We start from the raw sequence: 22743 nt of genomic DNA on the forward strand, positions 1-22743 counted from the left end.
AAGCTAGTGCTTCCTTATTGATTTTCTGTCTGAATGACATATCCGTTGATGTAATTGGGGTATTAAAGTCCCCTACTATTACTGTATTACTGTGAATTTCTCCCTTTATGTCTGTTAATATTTGCCTTATATATTTAGAAGCACTTATATCGGATGCATAAATATTCGCAACTGTTATATCTTCTTCTTGGATTGCCCCTTTAGCATTATGTAATGTCCTTCTTTGTCTTTTGTTACTGTCTTTGTTTTAAAGTCTATTTCATCTGATATGAGTATTGCTAGGGAGCTTTCTTTTTGTTTGCATTTGCATGGAAAATCTTCTTCCCTCCCTTCATTTTCAGTCTTGTGTGTCTTTTGATATGAAGTGAGTCTCTTGTAGGCAGCATATAGATGGGTCTTCTTTTTTTTATCCATTCTCCCACCCTGTGTCTTTTGATTGGAGCATTTAGTCCATTTACATTTAAGATCATTATTAATAGGTATGTTCTTAGTCTTATATCCTTAGTTGTTTTCTGGTTGTTTTTGTTGTTCTTCTCTGTTCCTTTCTTCTTCTCTTGGTCTTTCCCCTTGTGGTTTGATGATTTTCTTTAGTTTGGGTTCCTTTCTCTTTATTTTTTTTTTGTATCTATTGTAGGTTTTTGGTTTGTGGTCACCATGAGGTTCATATATATCATCCTATATATAGAAGTCTATTTTAAGGTGATATTTGCTTAAGTTCAAACACATTATAAAAACACTACATTTCTACTCCTTCCTGCCATATTTTGTGTTTAGGATGTCATATTTTACATCTTTTTATTGGTGTATCCCTTAACTACTTATTGTAGCTTTAGTTGATTTAAGCGGCTTCATTTTTTTTTTAAAGATTTTATTTTTTTCCTTTTTCTCCCCAAAGCCCCCCAGTACATAGTTGTTTATTCTTTGTTGTGGGTCCTTCTAGTTGTGGCATGTGGGTCGCTGCCTCAGCGTGGCCTGATGAGCAGTGCCATGTCCGCACCCAGGATCCGAACCAACGAAACACTGGGCCGCCTGCAGCGGAGCACGCGAACTTAACCACTTGGCCATGGGGGCAGCCCCTAAGCTGTCTCATTTTTTAACCTTCATACTAGCTTTTTAAGTAGCTGATCTACAGCTTTTATTATATATTTGCCTTTATCTTTAAGATTTTTTCTTTCATGTATTTTCCTATTTCTAGTTATGGCCTTTTCTTTTCCACTTAGAGAAGACTGTTCCATATGTCTTGTATGGCTGGCTTAGTGGTGACAAACTCCTTTAGCTTTTGTGTGTGTGTTTGAGGAAGATTGGCCCTAAGATGACATCTCTGTTGCCAATCTTCCTCTTTTTGCTTGAGGAAGATTGTCACCAAGCTAACACCCGCGCAAATCTTCCTCCACTTTGTATCTGGGATGCCACTACAGCATGGCTTGATGAGCGGTGTGTAGGTCCACACCCAGGATCCAAACTGCAAACCCTGGGCCACCAAAGCAGAGTGCACAAACCCAATCCTTACACCACTGGGCTGGCCCTGGGAAGCTTTTTTATCTCTCCTTCAATTCTAAATGATAACCTTGCTGGGTGGAGTTTAGTGGTTGCAATTTTTCCTTCTCAGTACTTTAAATATACTCCACTACTCCTTTCTGCCTGGCAAGTTTCTGCTGAAAAATCACCTGATAATCTTATAAGAGTTCCCTTGTATGTGACTAGTTGTTTTCCTCTTGTTGCCTTTAAGATCTCACTTTATCTTTAACCTTTGCCATTTTAATTATAATATATCTTGGTGTGAGTCTCTTTGGGTTCATCTTGCTTGGGACTCTCTGTGCTTCCACAACATAGACATCTGCTTCCTTCTCCAGGTTGCAGGAAGTTTTCAGCAATTATTTCTTCAAATTGGTTTTCTGCCCCTTTCTCTCTCTCTTCTCCTGGCATCCCTATAATGTGGAAATATGCTTGATGTTGTCCCAGAGTTCCCTTAAGGTATCCTCATTTTTTAAAATTCTTCTTTCTTTTAATTGTTCAGATTGGGTGATTTCCACTATTCTGTCTTCTGGCTTGCTGATCTATTCCTCTATATCATCTAATCTGCTGTTAATTCTGTCTTGTGTATTTTCACTTCAGTTATTGTATTCTTCAGCTCGGATTGGTTTTTTTTTATACTCTCTAACTCTTTGTTCAAGTTCTCACCATGTTCCTCCATCCTTCTCCTGAGTTCAGTAAGCAATTTTATGACCATTATTTTGAACTTCTTTATTGGATAAATTACTTATCTCTGTTTCATTAGTTTCTTTCTATGGTTTTATCTTTTTCTTTAATTTGGAACATATTCCTCTGTCTCTTCATTTTGTTTGCTTTTCTGTGTTTGTTTCTGTGAATTAGATGTAACAACCACCCTTTCCGAGTCCTTAGGACATCACTTTGTGTAGGAATTTCTCCTGTGTAGGCTCTGTGCGCCAGGCAACTTTGGCAGGACGGCTGAGGCTGGAGCAGGCATGGGCCAGGCAGTGGGGCTGCTGGAGTTGATTGGGTGTGACCCGGGGTCCCAAGACACTGTGTCAGGCAGGATGGCTGGGGTTAGATTGAGAGTGTGCTGGGGGATCCTGGGGTGTTCTGTCTGTGGCTGCCCTGTCAGAATGGCTAGGGCTGGATTTGCTATAGATGGTGGGGGAAGCGGTCGAGGGGCATTCTGTGCTTTGGCTCCACTAGTGGAATGGCTGGAGCTGGATTGGGCGTGAGCTGGGGGATCCTAGGATACTGCAGGCTATGGCTGCCTTGACTGAATGCCTGTGGCTGGATTGAGTGTGGCTCAGGGGATCCTGGGGCTTGCTGGGCTGGGAGCCTCCTTGGGAAGATGACCAGAGCTGGTGTGGGCCAGGTATGCTGGGGCACCCTGGCCATGTTCCCATTCTCCCTACCAAGGTGGAGGGGGACACACAAAATGGTTATCGCTGGTGCCTCTGGTTCCAGAGAGATTTCCAGCAGTTCCCTGCCCATTTGGCAGATGCTCTAGAATTAACAATCGAATTTCCTTCACGTATAGTCTAGGTGCCCTTTAAACCATGGTGTCTTTTGCTGTGTGTCAGTGCAGGGAAGTCTGCACATGGGCCCCTCAGTGACATCCCACCCTGTTGCAGGTCACCACGTTGGGGGTGGGGTTCCCACCATTACTGCATCTCCATCTCTCCTGCGCATCTCTGTGTGGTCTCTCTGTCACTCATGCAGAAGCTGTTCAATCCGCCCTCAGTTCTTCTTTGGGAGGAATTACTCCTTGTATGGGTATAGGTTGGGTGTGTCTGTGGGAGGAGGTGAGTTCAGGGTTTTCCTATACAGCAATCTCGGGCCCCAGCAATCTCCAGGTCATGACATTCTAATTCAGCTGGGACTTTGTGGAATCAACTAATAGCTTTTAGAGACAATCTCATCCTCCACCCTTGTTTCTTGGAGGAAGGAACTGAGGTCGAGAGAACCACAATGACTTGCCCGGGCTCCTATAGGAAGTGCGCAGGATTGTAGGTCCTAAGTCCCCTCTGCAGAGAATAATAAAGAAGGTAGTTTCCCCAGGTGCTGGTGGAATTCCCTGACCACCTTACAGCATCTGTCCAACATACTGACCTAGCTGTAATCTATCTACATTGTACTTAGCAGATAGAAATGATTATGACAATGGGAATGTAAGACTATTTACATTTATCTGATCTTCAAAGGGTAGCATGTTTTAGCTATTATTTGATACATACAGCTTTCTAAAAGCTGTACTTCTATATTATTTTAAGCAATTACGTTAAATTCCAAAAGAAGGCGTTTTATAGATTAACTATGAGATTCCATACATAAAATCAAGAACCACAAAGTTACTTTATTTTCCCTTTCTCTTTACTTCACAATATCTTTCTCAATAAGTTTTTTCCCCCATCTTTTAATTGTTATGATGCAACTTATTGAAATAGGTGCTATTAATAGTTTGTGACTTTTGAGAAACCAGGGAACAAAAATTTGTATGAACATATCTTTCATTTATTTATTTTTTTTCACATTCAGCTTCTACCATATTTAGTCCTCATCTCTGGTTCGGTGACTTCTCTATGCAATTTAAAGCAAAAAATCTTATCCTTACTATCCTTAATATTCACTTCTTAGGTGACTCTATCCTTTTGCAGTAACGTTCCCTTTTAATCTGTTAGATAGTTTAGAAAAAAATGGTTGATTTGAAATTATCTCCTTTCTTCAAAATGACAACAAACAAAAACATTGCTACATTTCAGAAATCATAGTAATGATGATAATAATAGCCAATATTAATTAGTGTTTACTGTGTGCTGTGTATTTTGCAGGTATGAATCCTCAAAGCAAATTTCTCTTGTGGATAACTCTCAGTATCTGCACTTCACAAATGAGAAAACTGAGGCATGGGTATATTATAACCTGCCCAAGATGCCTAGCTTGGAGGTGGTAGTACCAGAACTCAGACCCACGGAGCCTGCATCATTCCCCAAGAACAACCCACATTCCACCCATTTCCTGACCCCGTTACTTGGTCATGATCTCCTGCTCTTCCAAATTCTTCATTTGATGCTTGTCTTATACTACCTGGAATTGTATGTTTTTAAAGTAGCTTCATAATCAAGCAGATTATTAACTCCTGGTAAGAAGACTGACCTACACAAATACGAGGGTTATGTACCATTTAATGAGTGTTTACAATGTGACAAATACTTTGCTAAACAATTTACTCATTATTTCATTAAGTCCTTACTATAACACCCTGAAGTATAATTTCCCTACTTCATTTTATATGTATTTGTTGACATTTCAGCAACTTGTCTATGTCTTACTTTGCTTAATAAATACCTCTGTTGGTATTGATCACAACAGGTCAGAATCATAGAGTCATTCATAATATTGAAGTAACTTGAGTCCACCTACTCTGACTCCATCATTTCACAGATTAGCCTATGAAATAAATTTGTATATGACTGTTGATCAGAATAGACCAAATAGAGCATAGCAATTATGGAAACTACATTTTTTTCCTACTTCCAGGTTATAAAAATTTTTTTACATAGCCAGAGGAAAAAGGAGATTAAAGAAATAGTTTCATAAATTTGGCAATTGGAGGAGATAAGAGACACTAATGACTCCTTCCTAAATCAGAAAATATCCTGCCTGTGTATCTGCGCCATCACAAAGGGCTGAATTGTCAACCAGGCTCCCAGGAAGTGGAGGTTTACAAGAAAACAGTCAAGGCTATCCCCACATCAATGTCTGGGAGGCCAGAAATCAGTCAAGCATAGCTTCTCATATCCCTTTCCAACACCGTGATGCATTTTGGGTTTGGAGAGAGAAATGCTAACTGCATGACATACAAATCAGCCCACGGAACCCTCTTAAATTTTGGGTCTCATATTGTATACTTTACAAATGATTTACTGGAAAGGACTATTTAACTAACTTTTGTTCTCTGGTGGGTCTGGGTCTAACAAATCAAAAAGAGACAGTTTGATTACCATAGCAATCCAAACAAACCCTGTATATCTCGCTAAAAGGATTTCTCAGATAAGAAATCCTTACATGGCAGCCCCTGCAAGACCCTCTTTGATTTTGCAGCTGGTGGATTGTCAGTGTTTCCAGGGAGGTGTGGTCCAGATTAGGGGCCTCAGGCTAGAGGGAGGAGGGGGGAGCTATTTACACACTTGCACTTAATCCTTTTCTTCCCACTCTCTCTTTCCAAAGTAGGGATAAATCTACAAACAATTGGGAATACAAATATTATATACATCCACGCAATGACTGTTAGCATCTAATAAATGCCATGCCAAAAAGGGAAAGTAATTCAAGTACTAAAATACACACATCTGTGGTAGGTATAGCAATACCTCCTCGCAAGCATTACAGAGGAGGAAAACATGTATTCACGTGAATGTTCTTGAGAGTAGGGTTGCCAAATAAAATACAGGACACCCAGCTAAATTCAAAACTCAGATAAACAACTCATTTTATTTTAGTGTAAGTGCTTCCCATGCAATATTTGGTCCTGTATTTTATCAGGCAACCCTAACTGGAAGTCTTGTATTTTTAATTGCTAAGTCTGGCAACCCTGCTTTAGGGTCTCGCATTGGAGGCAGTACAGCTCAATGATTAGAGCACGAACTCTGAAACCAAACTATCTGAAGGTGAATACTGACTTTGCTATTTACTAATGTGTGACTTTGGGTGAATGATTTACTCTTTCTGGACCTCAGTTCCTTGCCTGTGAAATGGGAGATTTTATGAGGAAAAGTGAGAAAATACATGGCAAGCACTTAGAACATACAGTATGCTCTGAGTAAAGATACTGAGAAGAAAAGTTAAACTGGTTTGTGAGTACCTTAACTTTTCTATTTCACTCATAAATAGAAAATTTCTACTGTGGTATGCCTATTGGGATTTTATATATATAGATATATGCCTATAAGGTAGGATGTATTCATTGTACATCTTCAGAGCCATATAAATATTAAGTATCACTTTTTTGAGTTCTGCAAATGTTTGTCTTGCCTATATCACCTAAAAAATAAAAGACAGAAGGGCCACAAATCTCTCATAACTGAGATTACCCCATGATCTGCTTACATTTAATTGACTATTTTAACATTAATATCACACTTAAAAATCTATCCTTCTAAATAGCGTATAATCTTCAGTCTGTAAGCAGGATTGTAAGAAGAGCAATCAGAGTTAATCAGTGAAATGTCTGATCTCTGATAAAAAAAAAGCATGAATTCCTAATACCTGCTAAAACATACTTCCTAAATAACAAACAAACAAAACCCCTCCTCTTTTGAGGAAAGTGTTTTTCTCTACCATGGCAAAATTAATTAGATTCTTGTCCAACATTCTCTTAAATATGCTTAGTGATCCTACTATATTTAAGGAGTTTAGTTTGGTTGTTTTTTAAATGTAACATATTTTTAGAAAAAATCACAGCGCTTTCTGGTATATCCTAATTTTAAGAATGAAGTATTAGATTTTGTTATCCATAGCATAAGTTACCTCCTACCAGCTTGCTCTTCTTATCAATTGCAAAAATGTTCTGAATTTCTCAGGACTTGAAAATAGTGGTTGAAGAATTGAGGTAGATTTCACAGTAATTACTCTCTCAATTGAATGATGGATAAATAGATTAAATATACATCATAGAATATATATATATATATAATCCAAGCAATATTTAGCCGTTTGAAGTGCATAGATAATTGTAACTGACTACATCTACAGATTTTGTTATACAAAAAAATTAAGTGTCTGAGTTCTAGTGCTTTTTGCCAACAGTGGTATTGCACATTTAGCCGGCGGGTACAGTATTTGGTTATCTTTCCTAATAAGTTAAATTCATAAAAATTCTCTCTCTGATATTTGCCAGAGTATAAGCATACACTTATTTTGGGAGATATTTAAAGCTAATATCAACTGACGTAAAGAATGGGTGATTCTGTGCTCTTGCTGACATGTGTGCGTGGGGGGTGTGTGTGTGTGTGTGTGTGTGTGTGTGAGGTTTTCCTTTTAAACAAGTCTGGCCTATATACTGAACATTTCCTCTAAACTTTCAGACATAAAATCTGATATACTGAAATGGTCACTGTTCTCTTTATAATTCTAATTGGACAAGGGGTTGCCAGATGTTCTGACCGTCATCAGGCCTCCCCAGGACACAGTATTCTCTGAGGGGCTTTGCTTCTGCAGCAGTGTTAGCCTGTCATCTGTGCAGAAGCACATTTCCCACTCCATTTTCAAAGCATGCAATTAGGTTTGTCATGATTCTACTTTCTATTTGCAGACAGGCGGGACGCCATTCTGTATGTCCTCCCAGGCGTAATCATAGCTTTACTGAAACTTATTTCTTTTGCCTTTATTGGCTGCTGCTTCTTCTTGCATTTACACCTTGTATGTCTATCTTTGTTGAAACCAAATGATGAACGAATATCACAGAGGGGCCTCTTTACAATGTCATTAAGCAGATTGATGGAAAGGTAGGTTGATGGATAACATTTCCAGTTCTCTGTGCAAAGAGCCCAAGCTTACATCTTAAGTTGCAATTATAGATTTTCTATGATGGATTCTAGAGAATTTACCGTTAGAGATTTTTTTATTAGTTGTTCCATTGAACATAAAATCGTTGAAAGGAGTAAATGTCTCAGCTGGATAAGCTTTTCTTCCTCCTTCTCTTTTCCAATTGTCTTTCTTTTCTCTTTTCCTGCAAATGAGGCCTTTGGAGAAAACACCAGAAATAATGGCATAACAAGGAAGGATACTCAAGCTCTTGAATGATGTAACACATATCTTTGTGGCTTTCCTGCTGGATGCTCATAGCTTGATATTACAGTTTACAAGGCATTTCTCAATTTCACCCCATTATGATAGTCACCTCTGGCCACTCCTCATTTCTCTGGATCAGCTCTTTTTCTTTCTCTACTCTTAGCTACCTAAGCCATGCCTTCAAAGCGTGTTGCTGAATTTCACTTGGAGTTGTCTCACTGCCAGTGTTGCTAGAGGATGCTATGAGCAGCAAGTCCTAAACAGGGTCCTCCCTCTCAATGTGGGAAGCATCTAGCCTTTCTCAAAGAATAAAATTCTTTGACCTGCTCCATACTATCATGTTAGCATCTACCTCTTTCGACATTTAAAATGAATTCTACTTGCGTTTTTGAAAGTCTCCCCTTAATTTATTACAGGTTCATTCTAAGGACAAGTACTGTGACGTAAGCTCTAGAAAAAACCCTCTGGAGTCTCTCATTTTGCTTTGAACTAGGAGGGTTTAAATAACGAGGCTTTTTGTCTGAGGATAATTTAATAAACTGAGAAAGGCCAGTGGGAATAGTTTTCCCTCTACTGTGGGTGATTTTTAGCTCTAACATCTGACTCCTTGAACCTTGTTTACACTCTAAAAAAATCTACAGCTATTAGCCAATGAAAAGGCGTATAATATTCACAGAGACTGAACGAAACATATTCAATCTAATCCTAATTGGTAAAGTAAAAAAATTCATTATTTTTAGTTCCATTTAGTTTAATAATCATGGAACACTTAAAAATCTTATGTGACTTCAAAAGGTCACATTTTCTCCTTTGAAGATGTCATCTCTGAATTTGCTAATTTACGTATCAACTCATTTTTAGCTCACAGGAAAATACAGAGTATGTCTTCTGGGAATTTAGAAATATTTATTATAATTTCATCTTTCTCTTTATTTATAAGATGAATAACATTCTGTACTCACACATCCAATGCCTATTAATCAGTCAAAAAGCTTTTATTACTGAGCATATGTGTGTCCAGGAGTGTCCTAGGCACCGCGTGGGCTTAAAAAGTAAAATAGGCAAGAACATTGTCCACTACCTCAAAGCACTTATAATCTAATAAAAATAAATAGTTAGCATTTATTGAAAGCTGGAGTAACTATATTAATTTCAGACAAAGCAGACTTCAGAACAAGAAAGATCATCAGGGATAAACAGAACATTCAATAATGATAAAGGGTCAATTCTCCAAGAAAACAAAACCATTCTATACACATACGCATCTAACAAAAGAGCATGAAGATGTATAAGGCAAAAATTAACAGAACTGAAAGGAGAAATAGACAACCCACTCTTGGAGCTGGAAACTACAAATCTCTCTACTAATAATTAAGAAATCAAGCAGGCAGAAAATCAGTAAAGATATACTTGACCTAAACAACACCATCAATCAATTTGACTTAATTGACATTTATAGAATACTCCATCCAACAACAGTAGGACACACATTTTTCTCAAGCTCACATGGAATATTTGCAAAGATAGACTAAATCAAGGGCTATAAAGTGCCCCTTAGCAAATTCAAAATACAGTCATGCATTGCTTAACGATGGGAATATGTTTCAGGAAATGTGTTGTTAGGTGATTTTGTTGTTGTGTGAAAATCATAGTGTGTACTTACACAAACCTAGATGGTATAGCCTACCATACACCTAGGCTATAGGGTACTAATCTGTTTTTTTGAGGAAGATTAACCCTGAGCTAACATCCGCCACCAATCCTCCTCTTTTTGCTGACGAAGACTGGCCCTGAGCTAACATCTCTGCCAATCTTCCTCTATTTCCTATGTGGGACGCCTGCCACAGCATGGCTTGATAAGTGGCGCGTAGATCCACACCCAGAATCTGAGCCGGTGAACCCCAAGCCACCAAAGCAGAGCATGTGAACTTCCTATGCCACCTGGCTGGTCTCTATGGTACTAATCTTAATGGGACCACCATTGTATGTGTGGTCCATCATTGACCAAAACTTCATTATGCGGTACATGACTGTAACAGAAATCATACAAAGTATGTTCTCAGACCGCAGTGAAATTAAACTAGAAATCAATAGCAAAAGATGGCTGGAAATCCCCCAAATATTTGGACATTAAACAGTGCACTGCTCATGCCACAACCGGAGGGACCACCCACAACTAAAAGTACACAACTATGTACCGGGGGCTTTGGGAGAAAAAGGAAAATAAAATCTTTAAAAAAACAAAACAAAACAAAAAGAACAGTGCACTGCTAAATAACACATAGCTCAAAGAAGACTCAAGAGACATTTTAAAATATTTTGAACTAAAGGAAAATAAAAATTCAACTATCAAATTTTGTGGGATGCAGTGAAAGTAGTGCTTACAGGAAAATTTACTGCAATAAATGTATCGTTTGGAAAGAAACAAAGACCTAAAATTAATAACCTAAATTTCCATTCTAGAAAGCTAGAGAAATTAAACCTAAATCAAGAGAAAAAAAAAATTAGAGCAGAGATCAATGAAATTGAAAACAGAAAAATAGGAGAAAATTAATGAAACCACAAGCTGATCCTTTGAAAAGATGAATAAAACGAATAAATATCTTGCCAAATTAAGCAAGAAAAAAATAGAGAAAATACAACTACCAATATCAGAAATGAAAGAGGTACCCTCACTATTGATCATACAGACATTAAAAGTATAATAGAGAAATAATATGAAAAACTCTATGCCCACCAATTTGATAACTTAGATGAAATTGACCACTTCCTTGAAAGACATAAACTATCAAAACTCAGACAAGGAGAAACAGACAACATGAACAGGTATATATCTATTAAAGAAATTAATCAATAATTAATACCCTTCCAAACAGGAAAACACCAGGCCCAGAACATGTTCCAACTATTTCCATGAGGCTAGAATCCTCTAATACCAAAACCATTTAAGGACATTGCAAGAAAAGAAGAACTACAAATCAACATCTCTCATGAACAAAGATGCAAATATCAACTAAATTTTAACAAATGGCATCCAACAATGTATAAAATGAGTTACAAACTGCAGCCTACTGGGATTTATTCCAGGCATTCAAGGCTGATTCCACATTAGACAATTAATTAATATAAGCCACCACATCAACAGGCTAAAGAAAAAAAATCTATGACCATCTCAGTTGTCTCAGAAAAAGCACCTAACAAAATCCAACACCCATCCTCAGAAAAACTCTCATCAAATGAGGAATAGAGGATAATTGTCTTAAATTGATAAAGAACATCTACAGAACACCCACATATATCTTCTAGTGAGAGACTAGACACCCTCTCCAGAAGATTGGTAACAAGGCAAGAATCCCGTTTCTCACCACTCTATTTACTTGGTACTGGAAGGGCTATCTAGTGCAACAGGAAAAGAAAAAGAATTAAAAGCTATACCGTTCGGGAAAGAAGAAATAAAACTCTCTGTATTAACGTATGACCTGACTGTCCACTTGTCTACGTAGAAACAAAAAAAAATCTATGAAAAAGTGGAACCGCAATCAAGTGTAGCAAGTTTGCATGGCACAAGGTCAACATACAGAAGTCAACTGCTTTCCTCTATAACAGCAACGAACCATTCGAACTTGAAATTAAAGAAGAACATTTATTTTCATAATAGCACACAAAAAAAGAAATACTTAGGCACAAATCTAACAAAATATGTACAGTACCTATATGCAGAAAACTACAAAACACTGATGAAAGAAATCAAAGATCTAAATAATGGGAGAGAGATTCCATATTTGGGGATTAGAAGACTCAATATTGTTAAGATGTCAGTTCTCCCCAACTTCATCTATAGATTCAATGCAATCTCAACCAAAATCTCGGCAAGCTGTTTTGTAGATCCTAGGAAAATGTTTCTAAAATTTATTTGGAAAGCCAAAGACCTGGAATAGCATGACAGTCCTGAAGAAGAACAAGGCTGGAGTCCTCACAGAAGCCGATGTCAAGACTCACTATAAAGACACAGTAATCAGAACAACACATTATTGGTGAAAGAACACACTCATAGATCAATGGAACAGAATAGGGAGCCTGAAGTCGACCAACACAAATATAGTCCCCTGATTTCCGACAAGGCAAAAAGGCCAAGTGCAGCCCCTGTGTGGCCCTGCATGGCATGCAATGTACTTCTCTCCCATGTTGTGAATATATTTGACTAACAACTCCTGTTGACCTCATTTGTCCAGTGTCAAGTGTCATGTGTTTGGCTCCGAAAGAGATCTTTCTTTTCCCCTTTTTGGAGCCCCTGTACTCCAGATCATAGAAGAGAATTACAAATATTTTTGCCTTTGTTGCATCTACAGCTAACTCCATCTGGAACCAGTCTTGCTCTGGGATTTCTGCATTGTGTAGGTAGTGTGAATCCAGACTCTGCAATGTCAAGTGTTACAGGACAATTGGAGCATATATTTCTCAGGGAAGACATTTTCCTTTTTTAACTACCGAGAGTTTCAAAGACAAGATGTGCTGACAAGTCCCTGACCCGGCAAGCAGAGTTCTCTAGTTCTCTTTCACAAGTGCAGGCAATATTTCCAGAATCCCAACTTCATTTAGGGTCTTACTTTACCTCCCTTCAGGCAGGTCCAAAATCTGGTCTCCTTTCCCCATGAGGCATTCGGGTCTCATAATTATAATCTCTAACTATAATAAACTTTTCTATTATATGCATTTATAAAGATGGGAAGGAACACCTAATGGAAAGTACCTATTTAGAAGGAAAGGGGATGCTGTACCATCTTCTGGTCCCCTGACTTGCTTTGTATTTCCTTTCTTTAACAGTGATCCAAACATCCAAGAGGGTCAAAAGGAAAAGAAAAGGCTAGTGCTAGCAGTTAACCCTTCTGAGCTGTTCTGTGGAAAGAAAATTGCTTTAACAAGATTACTGGACATGGTTTCCCTCCCAATAATATAGTCGTTAGCCACAAGTGTCTAATGAATACTTAAAGCGTGGCTAGCCTGAATTGAGATATGCTATAAGTTTATAATACATACTGAATTTCAAAGACATAGTACAAAAAAGAATCTAGAATATTTCAGTACTTTTTATACTGATTTCATGTTGAAATGATAATCTTTGGGATACACTGAGTTAATAAGATATATTATTAAAATTAATGCCTTCTGTTTCTTTTTGGTTTTTTAAAAATGTGGTTAGTAAAACAATTAAAAGTACCTATGTGGCTTGCATTATATTTTACTTGACAACTTTTTATATTGAGGGAATAAATTCAATTTCAAAGGAAAAGGAGTCCAAAATAAGAGATGTAGGTTCTAGCCAAGAGGGAAATAAATGTTCTTAGAGACCATAATTTCCTAGGTATTAAGAAAAACACTTTTCTAATATTGCTCTTGTAATATATTTAGGAGTAGAGCTGTTAACTTCCTCTGTGTTAATCCTTTTAGATCAAGGATATTTTCTGAGATTGGAGTATGATGTCCTCTTTGGGCATTTTATAATGGTATTTTTTCTTCCTATAACCTGGGGACAGTGCCAAGGGGTAGGTTGTTGAGTATGGGGTGACTAAAGGCCCCATCTTCATAATCTCTACCAGCCATTAATATAGCCACCCTAAATAATCTTCCATTCTATGCAAAAGCAATGTCCTTACTACATAACACAGCTTTAGGACTTGTCCTCTAATAGTTGATTCTCAGGCCTCATCTTTTTATTTGACCAGTCAGCAGTATTGGTCACAGATCATCATTTCCTCCTCTTTGAAATGCTTTCGTTATTTTCTTCTCAATTTTTTTTAAAAGATTTTATTTTTTTTCCTTTTTCTCCCCAAAGCCCCCCAGTACATAGTTGTATATTCTTCGTTGCGGGTCCTTCTAGTTGTGGCATGTGGGACGCTGCCTCAGTGTGGTTTGATGAGCAGTGCCATGTCCACGCCCAGGATTCGAACCAACGAAACACTGGGCCGCCTGCAGTGGAGCTCAAGAACTTAACCACTCGGCCACGGGGCCAGCCCCCTTCTCAATTTTTTTTGCTACTTCCCTTTGCATCTTCCCATCTAACATTTAAAGTACCAAGGGCTCAGTCCTAGGACCTCTTCTCCTTTATCTACACTCAGTCTCTAGATAACCTTATCCATTTTCTCAACTTTACCTATTACCTTTATGCTTATGTCTCCAGAATTCATATCTCTTACCCAGACACTCAGCTGAACTCCAGACCCATGTCCTACTGCTTACTCAATACCTCCAGCTGGATGTCCAATAGGAATCTCAAATTTAACAGGCCCCAAAATTGACTCCCAATTGCCCACCCCAAACCTGTTCCTCTGGCAGTCTTTTGCATCTCTTCAGAAAGGGACTCCCTTAGTCCAGATGCTCAGATCTACTTGTGTCATCTTAACTCCTCATTTTTTCTTACACTCGACGTCCACTCCATCAGCCTATTCTTTGAAATTTATCCCAAATTTGATCACCCCTTCCCACCTCCACTGTTGCCCTTTGGTCTAAATCACCAGCCTCTCTGTTTGCAACAGCCTTCCAATCTACCTGCTCTCCCTGCTTCTAATCCTCCTCCTGTTTGGTATTCTGCATACACAGCTAAAATTATCTCCTTTAAACATGAGGCAGAAAACATCATTCCTGCGTTTAAACCCATTGAATTAACTTCATATCTTATTTAACATAAAGCCAAAGTCTTTATCAGAGCCTGCAAGGCTCCCTCAGCCTTCCTCTCACATCACCTTCTACCACTCCCCTTGCCTCCTGTTAACTTCGTTCCAGCAAATGTGGCCTCTGTCTGTTCTTCATGCCCATCACACCAAGGGCGGTCCTACCTGAGGGCTTTTGTCTCTTCTGCCTAGATGGTTCTTCCTTCAGATGCTATCATGGCTTTTGTTCTCTCTTCCTTCCTTCCAGTCTCTGCTTTGATGTGATACCTTTCCTGACAACCGTATTTAAGATAGAACACATACACCGCCACCCCTCACACACACACACACACACTTAGCAGTGAGCACTATTATCATCCCTCATCTTGTTTATTTTTATTCATAGCACTGAGCCTCAGTTGCCAAATTTTATTTCTTTATTTTCTTGTTTGTTTATGGTCAATCTTGCCTCACTGAAACATAAGCTTCGTGAAGGCAGCAGGAACTTCGTTTGCTTTAACTGCTTTACCCCCGGTGCCTATAACAGTATTTGGCACAGAGCACTCAACAAGTATTTCCTAAGTGAATAAATCAATGAACTTTCCAACCAGATTTTCTCTAAGCCCCTTCTTTGTAGGCGTTATGGGGTTGCTTCTGTTGTTTGATAATGACATCATAAAAATGGTCAACACTTAACATTATGGAAAGAGATCATGATGATAATGCCAATTATGATGATGAAGAGGAGGAGGAGGATTAAGTAAAATACAGGAAAAGGGCTATTGAGGAAGTGAAGTTGGCTGCCTCCTTAGGAAAGTCCTTACCTATGGGACTGAGAGGTTATTGAGGACAGAAGGAGATGACTGTTGACAACCGTGTTGGGATTCAGCCAAAGTTTCAGCTAAGAAAGCCACAGGCAAATCTAGAGCTAACAGAAGTCACAGATACTATGATTCCCTGAGTGTACTCCCCTGGGTTCTGCTTCTGATCTTCATGTCTGGCTTTTGTGACAACTCCAATTTATCCTCTTTGGTAGGCTGAATAATGACCGCTCCTCCTCCCCCAAAGATGTCCACATCCTAATCACATTATGTCAGCTCATTTGCAAGAGAGACTTGCAGATGTGGTTGATTACATTAATGCTCTTGAGATGGGGAGATTATCCTAGATTATTTGGTTGGGTTCAAATATAACCATAAGAGTCTTGTAAGAGAGGCAGTAGGATTTGAAGATGCTATGCTCTGGCTTTGAAGCAAAAGGAAGGGCCCATGAGATAAAAAATGAAGGCAGCCTCTAGAGACTGGAAAAGGGAAGGAAATGGATTCTCTCCTGGATCCTCCGAGGGAGCGTAGCCCTACCAACACCACGGTTTCTATCTAGTGAAAGCCGTTTCAGACTTCTGACTCCTAGAAATGTAAGATAATGAATTTATGTTGTTTAAACCATTAACTCTGTGGTAATTCCTTACAGCTGCAATAGGAAAATAATAGACACACAAACTTGGGACCACCCTGTGTAGCCCCTTCCTTGTTCTCCCAGTTCGTTTTTAGGTCCTAGTTATTCCAGGAAATCATTCCCCTTACTCCCATCATTACTACAGTTCCCTGTCACAGTTTACCTGCTCTCTCAGATGTCTTACTTTCACTGATTTTCAACTTCATGCATATACATTTCTTCCCTTTTCCTCTGGCTAAAAACCCAACTCTGCATTCTTCGGAGAGGTAAATTCCCTGGAGGACAACTTAATTCTCTAGTGAACACCTTACTTTTTAATTCTTATATTTTTAAAAGCAGATTAGGGTCCAAATGATATCAAGTAGAAAGGGAATAGATCTTTATGAATGAGAATTTGACTGCTTCATTGAGCATTTGAAGTTACTAAGTGAGTAATTACTAACTGAAAATTGCTACATGAATTATTTGCAATTCCTAGACTTCATATGTATTGATAGATTATTTCAAATATTCTTTCAAATATTTAATAGATACATGTCAGAAATTAATATTTAAAGAGTGCAATTTTTTGCATTTTTATTGTTTGCAGGTTAAAGCAACTTTTTCTTCAATGCTACATTTTTAGGTAAGATTTATAAGTTTGCCAAGGAGCAAATGAATATATTTATTATATCATTTAGGCTTTATGGGCTGTTTTTACATAAAAATATAAATATATTTATTTATACACTTTAGAAGTAGGAAATAGCTCTGCCATTTAGGATGTTGACTCACAAAATGATTATTTCTCTGCAGTAAAATAATGTACCTTTCAAAGTTAAAATAGCAAATACACACTACTAAACTTTCAAAACCCAGAAATCTTTGTATAAAGAGACATAGTTATTGCTTCCTTTATGTAATTATTTTCTAAACAATATATTTCTCCTCTCGTAAATATTTATTCTTTAGAAACATAAAAGTCACTACTCCCAGAAATGAATTTGAAGGTAGCAATTACCTCCATCATTACTCCCATTTCCTTTGGAAATTATAATGCCGTATTCTTGGTTTTATTATTACTTCAGAATATTTCTCCGCATTTATTAATTTTTTTAGCTACTAGAGGTATCAAATGCTTTAATTTACTTGAGGATTATACTGTTCAGTAGAATTCTCACTTAGAGAAAATTAGTTTTGATCTACAGATAATCCTTAAAAGAAAATATTTATAATATCCAATCCCATTGTTTGAGTTGCTTTCTTGATGTCCTATGAACAACAAAAACGAGAGTTAAATCAAGCAATAAAGTACCAGCCAACTGTGGGAGATGCACGCTTTCCCCATTTGAGGAGGATGATCTTTGTGACTCAGGCAGGGAGATTGTCCCTTTTCACTTAATAAGCATGATTCTTTCATATTATCATTTTTCTAAACCATAGCTCACTAGTAAATAATTTGATTTTGTTTAAACTAAGTTTAAACCTTTTAGTCCCCATCTGATGCACACTGGAGTAGTTTTGCCTGCAGCATTAGGGGACTCTATATGATTCTAGCCTTAATCCTGGGGCCCCAAATAAAATATTCATCTTTTGAGTCATGGAAGAATAATTAGGAGAGGCGATGACAGCTTGCTAGATAAGTATTTACTTTTAATTTAATCCTGATTTGTAGAACAGTTAGCCATTGCACATAGCAAGGTCATCTTTGTTAATTCACTTGCCTATGTATATGAAGATATCTCCATGGAAGGTTCCAGGTAACGCTTTTCCGTGCAACTCAGTCAGTCTTTAGCGATGGCAGTAACACTTATCCAGATTGTATTTTGTCACAAACCATCAGTTATTGCACCGTGTTTATAAATTCTTTGGTGCACATCAGAGGATGTTAACAAAGACTAACGAAGAATTAGTCATTTTAAGAAACCAAAGCTGAAGCAACACTATTTAGCACTTAAATGACATTTTTCATTTCCAAATTACTTTTGCATAAATACTAACTAATTACCATGAAGAAGGTAAATAAAATTATGATCTTTACTCTCACTCTACCTATCTATCCTATATCTCTTTAAAAATTAATTTCTCTTCAAATAAACACACAAACAACCAAACAACAACCAAAAAACCCTTCTGAACTCAGATTCGGTTTACTTGAAAGTTATCTGTGGGAGTTGGTCCACACCTCCATGGAACCCATCATACTCTTTGTTCTACCTCTTGACCATTTCGATCAATTATTCCTTTTCAATCTAGTACCCTAGAGCTTAAGATAACTATAGTTGTGCAATGCCCTTGTTGTAGAGATGAGCGAACTAAGGCCACTAGAGTTAAAGTAATTTAACCAAAGCCACAAAATCAGCATTGGATCCCGGGGACATACAAATCTTTGTATTGTCCGTCTTCCATCATAAAACCAGGTATCCTATACCAATATAGGGTTTTTGCTGTTTTTTTAATTCCTTCTAATTTTGTCTCTTGCTCCTCTATCCGTCAATACCTCACTATTTTATTTTCTACTTCCATGATACAAAAGACAATCAAGAACACGCTCACCTGTGGAAGGAAAGGAGCCAGGGAAGAGAGAGACGGTCTACAGCAGTATCATTGCTTCCAGGCTGAGAGATATGGATAAGTATGCACCAGAGCAAGGAATAAAGGAGCCCCAAAGTCTGGAGCATTTGCTATTAAACGGAAAGAACTCTCTCAAAGTGGAAGCTTGCAAGGCATTAATTTTCAAAAGGAAGGTCAACACAATTTGTTGAATACAGGATGAATAATGTGGCACTTCTTCTAACAAGGCAAGGAGGTGAAATTTTACTTTATACTTTACATGGCTTCATGACTTCAGGCAACACAGAGTGAGAATTATATTAATGAGTCGGAAAAAAAGTATAGATATAGGTGTGCTAATGAACACAACTTTAATTGCTAAAATCTTTCAGGCAATAACTGATTTCTGCAAAGAGCATCCGCTTACAATGACTATAACGTCAATTTAACATTAATGCAGACAAAATATGACAACTTAATGCTGATTATGTTCTGTACATGTTGAAAACTATGCTTTCTAGTCTCTGCATGGAGCCTAATTGAAAAATGATTGTCTTATTTTCAAGGTTTATCATTAACTACAGAAGGAAGGACAATGTGGTCCTTTTGTTTCATGCATAATGAACCAACACTCCAAGTCAAAGATTTAGCTAAGTGATTAAATGATCAAGGTCAAGGTGCCAACTAGATAAAAATTTCACAGATCACTATAGAATCTTTATTTTCTCCTCTTTTCCCCCATTAATCATATCTGAAAGCCTCTTCTACTGTAGACAATAGAATAGCAATATAAATTTTATTAAATACAGTTTCATTACTTTTAATAAAAGAAACAACCAGCACGCCAGGTTGGAGTACTGAAGAATAATGCAATAACATACCTGTTATATTGATGACTTTCTTTGATTTTGACATATATACACATGGCAAAGAAAAAAGATTTATAATTGCATATCTCACTTATTTTCAAGAACTGAGTGAGGGGTTAACACATTTTGTTCTGGTATTCATTTTCATGTGAAGGACACTTCGGTTTGTATTAGTCGGAATAATTCTATTCTATGCTGTGATATAACAAATAAACTTCCAAATCTTAATGTAATGCTCAATATTGCAAGTATTAATCTGGCTTGTTTAAGTCCAACATGGTCAAGAACAAACTCCATTCTTATGATGGATACAGCAACTGAAAGATGTGGCCATTAAGTTCACTGCAGCAAAGGAAGAGAGATGGAGGAAGGGCACCAGCTCAGAGCTGCCTCAGTCACACTCATCGCCCAGAACTTGTCACATGGTCCCAACCCAACTACAAAGAAGGCTACAAAACACTGAGAAATACATGATATTCACCGAGCTCTAAACTGAGTTCTCTGACAATTGGGATTGGATTATTTCCAAGAAATTAAACCCAAATCGGGCAAAAATTTGGTTTAATTAAGTCTGGGTAGTTCTTATTTCAGGTGGGTTAAATTATAACCATTAGCACAAAACCAGCAATGTATCTGCTAAATCTACGAAAGCCTGGGACAAAGCAACTATTACAAGATGGAGAGTTTTTTTTGAACAAAAGTAGAAAATATCTGGAAACATGCTTACTTCCTCTCTTAATCTTGCAATTAAAACCATTAATTAAAGTCCTGTGTTATTTTGCATTTCTCCCATTCTTAACTGATCTTCTGTAAGCTTGGCTAGAAGGGTTCAAAGAGGAGGATTCATAGATTTCGGAAAAATTTTACAGCTTGTTGCTATTTCAGATGGAGGTTGCTGAAAGACTCTGTATGTGCCATGGACCTCTTCTGCTCCATGGCTTAGAAATGAGGTGACCACGGTGCAGTGACCACTCAGGGGAGGTCACACGATTTTCACTTGGATTGACTATCTGGGGTCAGCCTCAAGGCATACAGTTAAATCCAAGATATGGAGAAGGATGGATTAGAGCTACAAGGGAAAATAAGATAAAAGGCCTAGTAGATAGATGATGACAGAGTAATTGATCTGGATCGAGGTGAATCAGCAAACCACTTTCAAGGGTTGAAATAAACAACAGAAAAAGAATAGTTCTATAACCCTGCAGTAATGTATGTGCAAAGGTGCTTTGGATATTTCCATTCATAACTATGTCCAGCGTAAGCATGCAGGGACATCTGAATGGAAACTGTCTAGTAGAAAAAAGAGCCAGGACGTTTTATTTCATTGACTAAATGTCCAGATTAATTACATCAGCACTAATTACATCGTTTAATAGTAGCAGTTTTGCTGCTACTTTCATTTCTCCTGTAAATAAAAACTACCTTTACCCCAGAGAATTGGCTGTTAGATGAATTTAATTATACTAGTCAAGGATTAACCACCTGTTGTATTTTTATTACAGAAATATTTTGGATTGTAATTATCTGTGATGTCTTATACACTAGTATGAAAAGTGCAAGATTCCCAGGGGAAGTGTTCTGATTTACCCGGCTACTGCTGAATGAAGTTCATGAAACATTTCATTCTGAAGGGTTGATGGAAGACATGATCGTGCAATGGGGATGGGAAGAAGAAAATCCTAGAAGCATGCTTTTCAAAGATATTACAGGCTATGAATTTGAGATTGCTCTCAGTATCCTAGAAGGAGAATAAAAATCTTAACATGTAACTGATTCTGAATGCATGCTTTCCATGTCCTCTCAGCAGCGGAAAGTCCTCCAAACGTGAACTAGATTCCAGCCCTATCTCCTTCTAAGGAGCTGTTTTGCTTACACCCCAAATCCTTTCCTTCTGCCTTCAAATATGCATGAGAAGGGGAGGGCGCTGTGATCTTGAGGAATTGGCTGGGGCCTCACATGAAGCCTGTCGAATACCAGCATTTTCAGTCTATACACTCTATCCTCACTCATGCCAGCTTGCACTGATCCAAAGAACAAGCACAGGATATTTCACCGGCTGTTGACTTTCTTGTTCCACTCTGCACTCTATCTTCTGTTCTTATCTATCTATGTATCTACCTTTCTATCTATCATCTATCTACCTACCTATCTATCTATCTATCTATCTACATATTATATGTATAGATATTTTTACATGCTTTCAAAGTTGAGATGCATCTGGACATGGCACATATTTGTCTTCATTCTTTCTTCCATCTATCCATCCATCCATCCACCCATCCAACCAATAAATGTTTACTGGACACTTAAGTTAAGAATGGTCAAACTAGGTGGAATCCCAGCAGCTAGTTTCTCAGTTAACTCACCAAGTTCTAAAATCCAGTCCCTAACTTTGAAAGCCTGGAGAATCACTTTGGTTGGTGCCCCAACAACACGCCTGGTGACCTACATGCACTTCGGAAGCTGATTTACTAATTTACAATTAAAAACTACTCTCGTGTGGTCCAGAATCATGTCTCCCTCATGACTTTTATAAGAAGTCTATGTAATCACATAGGCAGAACTCCATGGGAAAATCCATCACACAAAAACTAATTTGCTATGAAATACAGTCAGAACTAGAAAAGCTACACGAATCTGGTTTAATGGCAACAGATAATCCAAGACAGATTTCACAGTGGGGTCGGGTTCCTGCCTGTGGGACTCTAATGGCTGTCATTTAGCCTATTGTTACCATTCTCCCTGTTAAGGCATCCTTGTCACTATGACCAGGAAAGTTAAATTTCAGCGGTTCCACGTTTTCTCTTCACAGTGCTTGGCAGGGACACCACCAACCCTTGACTATTCGACGCTCGTTAGTCCATGTCTCTTTGATACATATTGACACATTCTTTCTCTACAGCCGTGGTCCTCAACTGGGAAGATTTTTGTTCCCCAAGGGACATTTGGCAACG

At 37.9% G+C, this 22743-nt stretch overlaps 1 protein-coding gene across 6 annotated transcripts in view; it reads right to left on the bottom strand.

Moving 5' to 3' along the window:
- The window catches only part of MAGI2 (membrane associated guanylate kinase, WW and PDZ domain containing 2), a 1256398-nt gene that overhangs the window by 858921 nt on the left and 374734 nt on the right, over window positions 1-22743 (bottom strand). The gene's annotated exons all lie outside the window — the stretch shown is intronic.

Source organism: Equus asinus, chromosome 1, assembly GCF_041296235.1.
Source record: "Equus asinus isolate D_3611 breed Donkey chromosome 1, EquAss-T2T_v2, whole genome shotgun sequence".
Classification (NCBI taxonomy): Eukaryota; Metazoa; Chordata; class Mammalia; order Perissodactyla; family Equidae; genus Equus; species Equus asinus.